The following is a 12,086-nucleotide window of genomic DNA, read 5'->3' on the forward strand; positions in this document are numbered from 1 at the left end:
TATAAGTCAGCTAGACAACAGTCTCCTGAGAGGATTACGGCTCATTCATCTTGGGCTGTTTCTTCTTCCTGTGCCTTTAAGAAGAGGTTTTGGGGGAGCAAGCTTGCAAGGCGACCTTTTGGTCCCTGTTATATACATTTTCCAATTTAATCATCCACCGTTTTTGCCTCATTCAAGACGGCTTATTGTTTTTGTTTCTTCTAGACTTCAGGCACCTCTATACCCTTTGTGTCCTCTTCTCTTTCCATATTCCTTCGGCTGAATGACTGGGAGTTTATGGGAAGTGGGAGGGATACTTAAAGCCTGTTATTTGCCTCCTCCTGGTGGCCAGGAGTTGAATTCCCACTAGTAATTAGAATGGATTTGTGAACTCTCCATGACAGGAAAGAAAATAATTTATCAGGTAAGCATACATTTTGTTTTTGAATGGCAGATTATCAATTTTCAGGTGAAACTCCATAGTATAATAAGTAAAAAAGAATATATAAGAGCAGATAGTAAAACAAATCAGTATGCCAGATAGAAATCAAAGTCACTCAAAAGTATATTTGCAAAATGAGAAATACAGTCGTACCAAATAGTAGAGTACAATCAGGGTTAATAATAAAGCAGCCCAAAACTATACCCAGAGGGAAACAACTCAGCAATAAACAATAATGCGAGAGTATGAAGATACCAAGCCAAATATAAATTGGCTCTGTTACGCAGCAGGTGGAAACGCAGTTAAACAGTCAGTTCCATATAAGGTGAGAAAAACAATCCAGAATATCCTAAATGGCCATCGACATCTAATCTATCCAATGTGCATCTGCTAGAGTATCAAAGTTGGCGTACATGATCCACACAGATGCAAAGATGCCGTTAAATGGACAGTCAACACCAGAATTTTTGTTGTTTAAAAAGATAGATAATCCCTTTATTACCCATTCCCCAGTTTTGCATAACCGACAATGTTATATTAATACACTTTTTACCTCTGTGATTACCTTATAGCTAAGCCTCTGTAAAGTGCCCCCTTATTTCAGTTCTTTTGACAGACTTGCATTTTAGCCAATCAGTCCTGACTCCTAGGTAACTCCATGTGAATCAGCTTAATGTTATCTATATGACACACATGAACTAACCCCCTCAAGTGGTGAAAACTGTCAAAATGCATTCAGATAAAAGGTAGCCTTCAAGGTCTAAGAAATTAGCATATGAGGCTACCTAGGTTTAGCTTTCAACTAAGATTGCCAAGAGAACAAAGCAAAATTAGTGATAAAAGTAAATTAGAAGGTTGTTTTAAATTGCATGCCCTATCTGAATCATGTAACTTTATTTTGGACTTGGCTGTCACTTTAACAAAGATGTCAGCGGCGAGTGGATTGAACAGAGCAACCGGAGCACCCTGTTGGTAGGTATCAACAAACTGAACATCAATGTACACTTTGTAGTAGGACAATAAAAAAGAAAATAGAAAACAAAATGAAAATAAAATAAATATAAAAATATAAAATGAAAGGAAAGAAGGATAACAAAGATACAGTACCAAATATACCCACTAGCATATGGGGAGAAAAATGACAGAAAAGGAAATCCTCACAAGATAAAGGGTAAATAGTATACAGCACTAATATAAACAAGCAGAACAACCAAATACAAAAAAAACTATTCATCTGCTGTCTAAGCAGCAAAGAAAGAGAAGGTTACTGTGTTGGGGTATTATACAGTATATGATAAGCTGTTTGCTGATTCGTTCAGATTTGTTACTTTGCATCTTTCCTCGGTCCCCTTCTCTTCTCAATCTACACGTCATCATTAGGTTTCTTAATAAAGTCCCACAGGTTTCAATATTATTTATATGCTGACAACACCCAAATCTACCTCTCCGCACCAGACCTATCTCCTTCCATGCTAACCCATGTCACTAACTGTCTCTCTCATCTTGAAAGTGATGCAGCATAACTGTAAAAAGCTGACAGGAAAATATCACCTGAGAATCTCTATGTAAAAAAGGAAGATATTTTACCTCACAACTTCCTCAGCTCAGCAGGGTAAGTGCTGTGTAAAAAGTTATACTTCAGCTGCTGTCCAGCTGCAGGTAAAAAAAAGAAAAAAGGAAGAAATGAACAGCAGCCAATCAGCATCATCAATGCTGATATCATGAACTCTTTTACTGTGATCTCATGAGATTTCATAGTAAACTTCCTTAAACTGAATAAGGAAATTACACAAGTGTGCATGAGGCTCACTCCCTTGCATGTCCCAGGACAGGCATACTGATTTGCTGCTTAAAGTAATTTACAATGGGGTGTGAATACTTAGGACATTTTGAGGTAACATATCTTTCTTTTTACATAGAGATGTTCAGGTGTTATTTTCTATTCAGCTTTTTACAGCTATGCTGCATCACTTTCAAGTGTTCCAACATTTGGGTATCATGACCCTTTAAAACATCTCTAAAATTAGATATTTCCTTACACAAGACACAACTAAGATTTTAATCCACTCTCTCATCCTTTCCCACCTCGACTACTGCAACTCCATCCTCTCTGGTCTCCCTAGCAGCCGCCTAGCTCCTTTACAATCCATAATGAATGCCTCTGCCAGGCTCACCTTCCTTACCCGTCACTTTTCATCTGCTGCACCTCTCTGCCAATTCCTTCACTGGCTTCCTCTTGCCTCCAGAATTAAACACAAAATTCTCACTCTGACATACAAAGCCCTCAACTGCACTGCTCCCCTCTATATCTCAGACCTTGTCTCCAGATACTCTCCCTCCCGGCCCCTTCGCTCTACTCATGATCTCCTCCTCTCTTGTTACCTCCTCACATTCCCATTTACAAGACTTCTCCAGACTGACTCCAAGACATCCCAACCTGCAAAAACTAATTTCAGGGAGGTGGCTTCACCGGCTAACCCCCCCCCCCCCCCCCAGGTTACTTACTGGACACCTGGAAACCCTAAATAAGATAGAGACTTATCATTAAAGTAGCTTCCCACTAAACTCACATTAAAAAAGTAGCTTTATTGCACAACCACATACAACAAACTTATTTTCCAGTGATCGTATGCTTGTTAAATGCTCAAATATTTTAGAATACGAAGTTTAATTACGTGCAGTAAATAAGGTATTATTTGTGTTTTATTTTATTAAAATCAGTGGGGGCTTTTTGGTTACTGATGGATGCTTAGAGGGTTCCATAGCGTCCAGCTTGTGAAGTTGGATCATGGTACTTGCAGTTTCAGGGAGAATGCATTTCATTTGCGGGCGTCAGGGAGCTGCTATTACAATGAGGGAGGCTCCCTGAACTTCAGGGAGAGTTGGGATGTCTGGACTCCCATCTTATGGAACTCCCTGCCTCGCTCCACAAGACTTTCTCCTAGTTTTGAAAGCTTCAAGCACTCCCTAAAGACTCTACTATTCAGGGATGCATACAACCTACACTAAGCTTCCTAACGCCATTGCTATCCCCTTGAACCCCATAGCATGTAAGCCTATGAGCCCATCTGTTTGTAGATCACCTTCATAAGAGCTTACTACAACAGTGCAACTCTCGGCAGGCCCTCTACCCAGTGGCGTCACTAGGGGGGGGGCGGGCCGCACCCGGGTGACACCCTCCAGGGGGTGACACAAAAAAAAAAAAAAAAAAAAATATTTATTTTTTTTTTTTTTTTTTTTTACATTTTATTGAAATTCAAAGAAATACAATGTTGAGATGCATAGATTATTTTATTAGAGGCTGGCATTTGTGAACATTAGTGGGACTGGGGAAGTTGTAGCCACACAATTTTTTTGCCCCTTGAGCCAGTACTGCAATTTCAACAAATAGTTTTCCTGGCTGCTTTTGCTTGTTTGTACTTTGCTCCTCCCCTGCCCAATTTCACTATGAATGTTGTGGGTGTGCCGTGGGGCTTGCAAAGTTGCGCTGCTAGCCTAAACCTGCCTGCCTATCTGTGCTCACTGCTCAGTGACATGCGGCCCAGGGCTGTGCACTGACAGACTTGGAACAGAGTCAGAGAGCAGAATTTTCATAGTTTGTGCGCCTAAACCTTTTCTTCAGTGATTTATTTTAGAGTGCTCTGTTTATCTTTCATTTGATGTTCTGCTGAGCCAGGGAGCATGAGCTTCATAATTAATGCAGTGCAGTTTACATATTTTGTATGTGTGTGTCTGAGTTTTTGTGTGTCAGTGTTTTTGTGTGTGTGTTTTTGTGTGTGTGTCTGAGTGTGTTTCCGAGTGTTTGTGTGTGCATCTCAGTATGTTTTTAAGTGTGTCTGAGTGTTTGTATGTGTGTTTGCCTGTGTTTTTGTGTGTGTCTGCTTTCTGGGGGGGGGTGACACCATGACTTACCGCACCGGGTGACACCAACCCTTGTGACGCCACTGCCTCTACCCATTTGACCCCTATGAATGTTATCTTCTATAGAGCCTATGTTTATATTGCTGCAGAATCTGTTTGCGCTCTACAAATGATAATAATAATAATCTTTGCTGCTGTTTTGAGAATTAAAGAAAGTTAAACCAAAATATTCACCTCCTGTCTTGTAATACATATTTTGGATGATGTAATGTTGGTAACATTTTTTGTTCTAAAAGAATGTTGAATGTTAGCATTTTGACATTCATTGTTGCAAACAAATGTTACATTTCCCTATTTGTACAGGGAGTGCAGAATTATTAGGCAAGTTGTTATTTTGAGGATTAATTTTATTATTGAACAACAACCATGTTCTCAATGAACCCAAAAAACTCATTAATATCAAAGCTGAATAGTTTTGGAAGTAGTTTTTAGTTTGTTTTTAGTTATAGCTATTTTAGGGGGATATCTATGTGTGCAGGTGACTATTACTGTGCATAATTATTAGGCAACTTAACAAAAAACAAATATATACCCATTTCAATTATTTATTTTTACCAGTGAAACCAATATAACATCTCAACATTCACAAATATACATTTCTGACATTCAAAAACAAAACAAAAACAAATCAGTGACCAATATAGCCACCTTTCTTTGCAAGGACACTCAAAAGCCTGCCATCCATGGATTCTGTCAGTGTTTTGATCTGTTCACCATCAACATTGCGTGCAGCAGCAACCACAGCCTCCCAGACACTGTTCAGAGAGGTGTACTGTTTTCCCTCCTTGTAAATCTCACATTTGATGATGGACCACAGGTTCTCAATGGGGTTCAGATCAGGTGAACAAGGAGGCCATGTCATTAGATTTTCTTCTTTTATACCCTTTCTTGCCAGCCACGCTGTGGAGTACTTGGACGCGTGTGATGGAGCATTGTCCTGCATGAAAATCATGTTTTTTCTTGAAGGATGCAGACTTCTTCCTGTACCACTGCTTGAAGAAGGTGTCTTCCAGAAACTGGCAGTAGGACTGGGAGTTGAGCTTGACTCCATCCTCAACCCGAAAAGGCCCCACAAGCTCATCTTTGATGATACCAGCCCAAACCAGTACTCCACCTCCACCTTGCTGGCGTCTGAGTCAGACTGGAGCTCTCTGCCCTTTACCAATCCAGCCACGGGCCCATCCATCTGGCCCATCAAGACTCACTTTCATTTCATCAGTCCATAAAACCTTAGAAAAATCAGTCTTGAGATATTTCTTGGCCCAGTCTTGACGTTTCAGCTTGTGTGTCTTGTTCAGTGGTGGTCGTCTTTCAGCCTTTCTTACCTTGGCCATGTGTCTGAGTATTGCACACCTTGTGCTTTTGGGCACTCCAGTGATGTTGCAGCTCTGAAATATGGCCAAACTGGTGGCAAGTGGCATCTTGGCAGCTGCACGCTTGACTTTTCTCAGTTCATGGGCAGTTATTTTGCGCCTTGGTTTTTCCACACGCTTCTTGCAACCCTGTTGACTATTTTGAATAAAACGCTTGATTGTTCGATGATCACGCTTCAGAAGCTTTGCAATTTTAAGAGTGCTGCATCCCTCTGCAAGATATCTCACTATTTTTGACTTTTCTGAGCCTGTCAAGTCCTTCTTTTGACCCATTTTGCCAAAGGAAAGGAAGTTGCCTAATAATTATGCACACCTGATATAGGGTGTTGATGTCATTAGACCACACCCTTTCTCATTACAGAGATGCACATCACCTAATATGCTTAATTGGTAGTAGGCTTTCGAGCCTATACAGCTTGGAGTAAGACAACATGCATAAAGAGGATGATGTGGTCAAAATCTTCTTCTCCAGAACCGCTTATGTTACAGCTGTGAAACTTGCTGTGTGTACTGCAGTACTGACCTAGAAAAAAGTTTGTTCAAGAGAAGTGATTTAGTAACATGATCAAGCTGCCATTTTGAAATCTGCGAAACTCTTTAAACATCTTCTTCTCTGCAACCGCTAAGTGCAATGAAGCGCAATTTTGCACATGTGCTCATTGCAAGGTCATCTACCAAGTTTGTTCAAACTGCAAATTTTCCATAATCAACATGGCTGCTATGAGCAATTCATTTTTATCGCTGTTTTATTGCGTAAATTTGCACTTTATGCATTATGTTTACACTATTTAACTATATTACAGTGTAGCAGACACATGAGTACACAGTCATGACCCCTAAAGGCAATATTGCAGTAAAAATTTGCACTGCGTAGTCGCCTTCGTGAAATAAAACATTTGCAAATTTTCATAAAACTTCTGCCAATTGTAGAGGTCTATAGTGAGCATTAGTATGTGCAATTTGAAAGCCATACAATGTATAGCTTGGCGGCCATTTTGTTTCATATGCGCTGTTTTTAAAAACTACAAAAATCTTCTTCTCCGAAACCGCTATTGCACAGACTTGAAATTTCATTTACAGAGTTATCTTATGACTAACATTCAGATTTGTTCAAGAGAAGTTGCTAGGTCATGTGGTTTGGCAGCCATTTTGAATTAACATCTATGGTGAGAATTATTGTGCATAATATGGAGGCTGTATATCATATGATCTGGCAGCCATTTTGTTTTATGCGAACATTTAGAAAATCTATTTTCTCTGCAACTGCTTACGATAGAACTGTGAAACTAGCTGTATAACCTTATATTGTGAACTAGAGTCTAGCTGTATAACCTTATACTGTGACCTAGAGTCACATTTGTTCATGTTGAAGGAATTGGTCACAAGCTATGGCAGCCATATTGGTTTTACGCAAAAATTTTGAAAATGTGATTTATTTGTAACCGCTTATGTTAAAGCTGTAAAATTTGCTGTATACCTATATACGCAAAGGCGATGCTCGTGGCCACCTGTATTGCTGCTTGCACCTATATTTTCATATTGATCCTGTCAGTGTATGTCTGCAGCATTAGTTGTACAGCTGGGTCATGTGACTGCTGATCGGCCCCACAGAGAGCTGGTGGTCCTGAGTGATACTTTACGTATGTGTTTAACCCATTTGGGGGCAACAGTGATAAAATGACATAATGTATAGTTGTTGCAGTTTTTTATATAATAAATATGACCTTGTAGTTTTAACCCAACTCTCTGAGTCTGCATGCTTATTATTAGAAAGTTTATGTAAGGTTACAGCCACAAAAGGAATATGGCCTTCAATCCTGTATGGTGATTCTGCATCTTGTGACACTGTATGGCCTCCTTGGGCTGATGTGCACAGTACTGATAAGACTTTTTCTCCAGTGCTTTAGAGAATCTGATGCTCAGAGAGGTAGTGTCTGTTATTATGAAATAATATGTGAATGTGTTTGTTATTCTACCAGTAGTGTGTGATTGTGTCATTGTTTTACACCAGTATGGTATGGAATGAAACACTGTGTTTTTGCCAGATTGTTTCATTTGTATTGTTATGTCTGTGTTACAGTGTGGTTATTGTATTAGTGTGTTAAACCATGTAATGCTACGTCTGCCATTTTATATCACACATTGGTTGTGTCAGTGTTAAACCATGCAGTGCATATCAGTGAGTGTTATTGTGATACATTGTGGGTGTGTTGCGTACCGTAGTATGATATGCTCTGTATGTGTGATTGTGTACAATACTACACAATGTAATGTTGCAGAATGTTGTTTTGCACTGCTTTGTGTTACATATTGTGTGTTGTTGTATAAGCATGTTACGCTTGTCGTGTGTCATTATGTCATGCTACAATGTGAAGGGTTATGGCAGCGCGCCGTGGTACACGTGTCATACTGTGTTAGTGTGTTACATCTGTCTGTAGAATGACACTTGAGACAAATGTTGTTTTGCACCGTATGATATAGTTTGTAAGCGTGTTGTGTTACACTGTGCAGCATTCCATCTTACCACACACTCACGTGTTCGACCGCTACTCCACGGGCTCTCATGTTTATTAACCAATCAATGTGCAGAGGGCGTGTACACATAATGAGGGCGTCCAATCACCATGTAGAAGGTGTGTTTTAGGACTGCAGATTCACGTGTAGCATGGAGTGGAAGAGGCTGAATACAGTTATTACATGGGATTATAGGCAAGAGATCCCAAGGAAAGGTAATCATATATAGACAGGGGGTCAGAGTAGAGTTTGTGATAGAAAATCGAATTTATTGACAGCCCATCTAAAAGGCTGCTATTATTCGTAAGACAATTTGGAGAGAAAAAAAGTACCTGGGAAGCTGTTCATTTATACTGTAATTGTTTTTTTTATGATACATTACACCCCATTAAAATGGTTCATAGAGAGATTATTTAGGGAGCAAAATTAATTATCTCGATTTAAAGAATAATTCTGAAATCTACAGCTACGGACCTGTACATACTGATGGCTGATATATAAAGAAGATTGTCAATATAAAACAACACCCATTGGCTACAAGGAGCTGATTACAGTGACGGTCATACTTTAACAGGTATTAATATTATAACAGAACATATGCATCATTAGGATATCACTACTTTTGCTATGTATTGAATGCTACTTTATATTTTTATATTAATTCATTAAAATGTTACGGTTTAATTGCCATGGTATCATTATGTTATGTAAATTGTTAACTGTAAATAATACTTTGTAGCTAGAGAATGTACAGAATCAATGCAATATTCAAATCAAAGGTTATTTACTCTTTTATAGATTACTTAGAGAGAATTAATGTAGTTGCATGTTTTGATCCAATGCATTTTTATTTGCAGCAGGGGTCCCATATATATATGCCACTTGCTAGCTGTTTAAAGGGACAGGAAACCACACATTTTCTTTCGTGATTTAGATAGAACATACAATTTTAATCAACTTTCCAATTTACATCTATTATCAAATTTGTTTAATTCTCTTGTTATCCTTTGCTGAAGGAACATTGGCAGCTAACTGAACACATCTAGTTAGCTAATCACAAGAGACAAATGTGTGCAGGAACCAATCAGCAGCTAGCTTCCACTAATGTAGGATATGTGTGTATTGGTTTTTCTACAAGGGATGATAAGAGAACAAGGCACATATAAAAAAAAAGTGAATTTAAAAGTGTCTTAAAATGACATGAGCTATCTGAATCATGCAAGTTTAATTTTGACTTTTCTATCCCTTTAATGAATATGCTCCATTTGCATTCTTTTATATCTGTGTTAGTTATAGGGCAGTGCCTCGGTGCTATATTTTGTACAAAAAAATAATATACAGTGCTATGCTGTACATATGGTTGTGATGATTTGTTTATATTAATTAAGAATTGTTGAAACTATCTATATGTTCAGTATCACTTACTATAGGTTAAGCTTTGTTTATTTATAATAATCGCCTGAATGTCTGAATATTATTGTTACAGTGCACTCTGCGGTTTGTTATTGACCCTGCACTGAGCACAGTCATTTCTCATCTATCAAGAGATCTTGGTATCTTGGATACGCTGTATACTCATTATTGGTATCTAGGGAAGATGTGAAATTTGCCCACCTGCATCTTTTTCCTCTCTGCCTTTTAAACCTCACTCTTTCTAAATTGTGCAAATTATTGTTTAGTGTTCTATTACCACCTTGTGATCCCCTCTCTTTTTTCATGTGACATAACTGTTGGTGTCTCATTATATCATACTCTTGTTATATAACAAATCCCTCTCTCGCACAGGAGATCCCTGTCTTTATATTTCAGGAAAACCCTACAGATAATTTTTCTTTGTATTGTATAATAATTTGATGTGTATTTAAAGGTACAAGGTAGTCAGACATTCTCTATGTTCCATATAAAAGAGGATGTTTTTCGAAATGTATGTATTCTTTTTTTTATTATTTAAAAAAATAATTAAAGAAAATGGATGTATCCATGCTGAATAAACCATCTTTTTATGTAGGATTTGTCCCAGTGAGCAGCAGAAGACAAAGTGCAAAATTTGACAATGGAAGTAAATTGGAAAGTATCTTAAAACTGCATGCTCTTTCTGAGTCATAAAAGTTTATTTTGACTTGAGTGTTCCTTTAAATTTAAAGTGATGGTAAATCCTAATATTTTTGAAACACTAGTATTTACCAACGCTACAATGCTGAAAGTACCTTTTTTTTGCAGCGAGTTTATGCCGAGCTGAGTTCCTTCGACCGCCCACGGAAAAACGCTATTTCCTTAATAAGGTTATTTTTTCACCTCTTAGCCAATAGCTTGCAAGCCATCCAGCATAATGTTGATTGGTCTGAACGGCTATTGGCTAAGAGGTGGAAACATAATCTCATTTGAAAAATATATTTTTGCCATGGGCAGCTTGGCATAAACTCGATGCAAATAAAGGTACTTTCAGAATGAATTTTTTTTATACTTCTTGACTGAAAGTCCCCTTTAATTGTTGCATTGGCAAATCCTAGTGTTTCAAAAACGCTAGAATTTACCATCACTTTAAGCAGCTTTTACTTAAACATTTTTTTTTTCATGTAAAACTAAAATAAAAATAACAACAATAAAGTGTGTATACACTGTGTATGTGTGTGTGTATGTGTATATATATATTATAATCTACGGAGAGCATGCGCTGTGAGGTTAAACTCCTCCTATTGTTTCTTTAAAGAAATAATAGGAGGACTTAAACCTCACAGCGAGTTCTCTCTGTGGATTCTTTTATATACAAATTACTTTGGATACTTTTATATACAAATTATGTGGGCTGCGCATTACCTAAATATCTTGCCATTGCTGAACAAAGCAGTGATGTTTGCTGTAACTGCATACATTTCAAAATATGGTGTTCTGTAACTCTTAATTAACTTACTCTGGCTTGAAGAAATGCACTCTGCTTTTAAGAAGGTGACACACACGCTTCATCGGGTTGCTCTCCCACAGAGTCCGTGATTTTTTTTCTCTAGCAGCCCTTTTCCGAGCACGCTTACAGTTTAGCATACACATGCACATAGTATAACATTTCCTCGGCATTAAAAATAATGGATCACAAATGCTGTCGGCATAGCGACCCACTGTTTAAATGTGATAGACATATACCTGTTGTATAAAATATAAAATGTATATTTATCAAATATGAATGGGCAAAAATGATGTTGCCATAATAATGAACATATATAAAGAAGTGCTGCATCTGTCAAATAAATCCTTATGCACTTATTTGTGTTTGCTTTTTTTTTTAAATAACAATGTTACTCGTTAAAAGACTGAGGGGTTTTAATGATTTTGCTACCATAGTGCAGCTGCTCACTATACAACAAGTGAATCACAATGCCAGAACAAAGGGATACAATCATTATAATGAAGAGCTGAATGGAGGTTGCACGTATTCGCAACCCTAGCAGTAAGCTCACTCGCTCTTTAAGTAATAAGCATATTATAATTATTATATTTTGCATGGAGGTGGCGTGGGCCGCACAAAATTATGCTGTGGGCCGGATGAGGACCGCGAGCCGCAGTAAAAAGGGACAGTAAAGTCAAAATGAAACTTGGAGTCTTCCAATTTAAAAAACTTTCCAATTTAGCAATTTTGCTTAAAGAGACAGCCTAGTCAAAACTAAACATTCATGATTTAGATAGGGCATGCAATTTTTTTTTTTATTATTATTATTTTATTTACATATCAGCAATAATTCACAAAAGCAAAATAGCATAAAAATCTCAGAATTAAACATTTAAACAATTCAATAACGTTTTATACTTCCATCAATCAATAAATAATTAATTGTTCTGCTGAAGTTTTATCTTTTAAATAAACA

At 37.7% G+C, this 12,086-nt stretch overlaps 1 protein-coding gene across 4 annotated transcripts in view; it reads left to right on the plus strand.

The window, feature by feature from the left end:
* Positions 1-8,393: 8,393 nt before the first annotated feature.
* Positions 8,394-12,086, plus strand: part of PER1 (period circadian regulator 1) — a 57,051-nt gene continuing 53,358 nt past the window's right edge. For 3 of the 4 annotated variants that reach the window (XM_053718280.1, XM_053718284.1, XM_053718282.1), the window contains exon 1: positions 8,394-8,803. The gene's annotated coding sequence lies outside the window, so the exon portion shown is untranslated. The remainder of the gene's footprint in view (positions 8,804-12,086) is intronic. The other variant, XM_053718281.1, reaches the window with a different exon arrangement.

The sequence above is a fragment of the Bombina bombina genome, chromosome 6 (assembly GCF_027579735.1).
Source record: "Bombina bombina isolate aBomBom1 chromosome 6, aBomBom1.pri, whole genome shotgun sequence".
Lineage (NCBI taxonomy): Eukaryota > Metazoa > Chordata > Amphibia > Anura > Bombinatoridae > Bombina > Bombina bombina.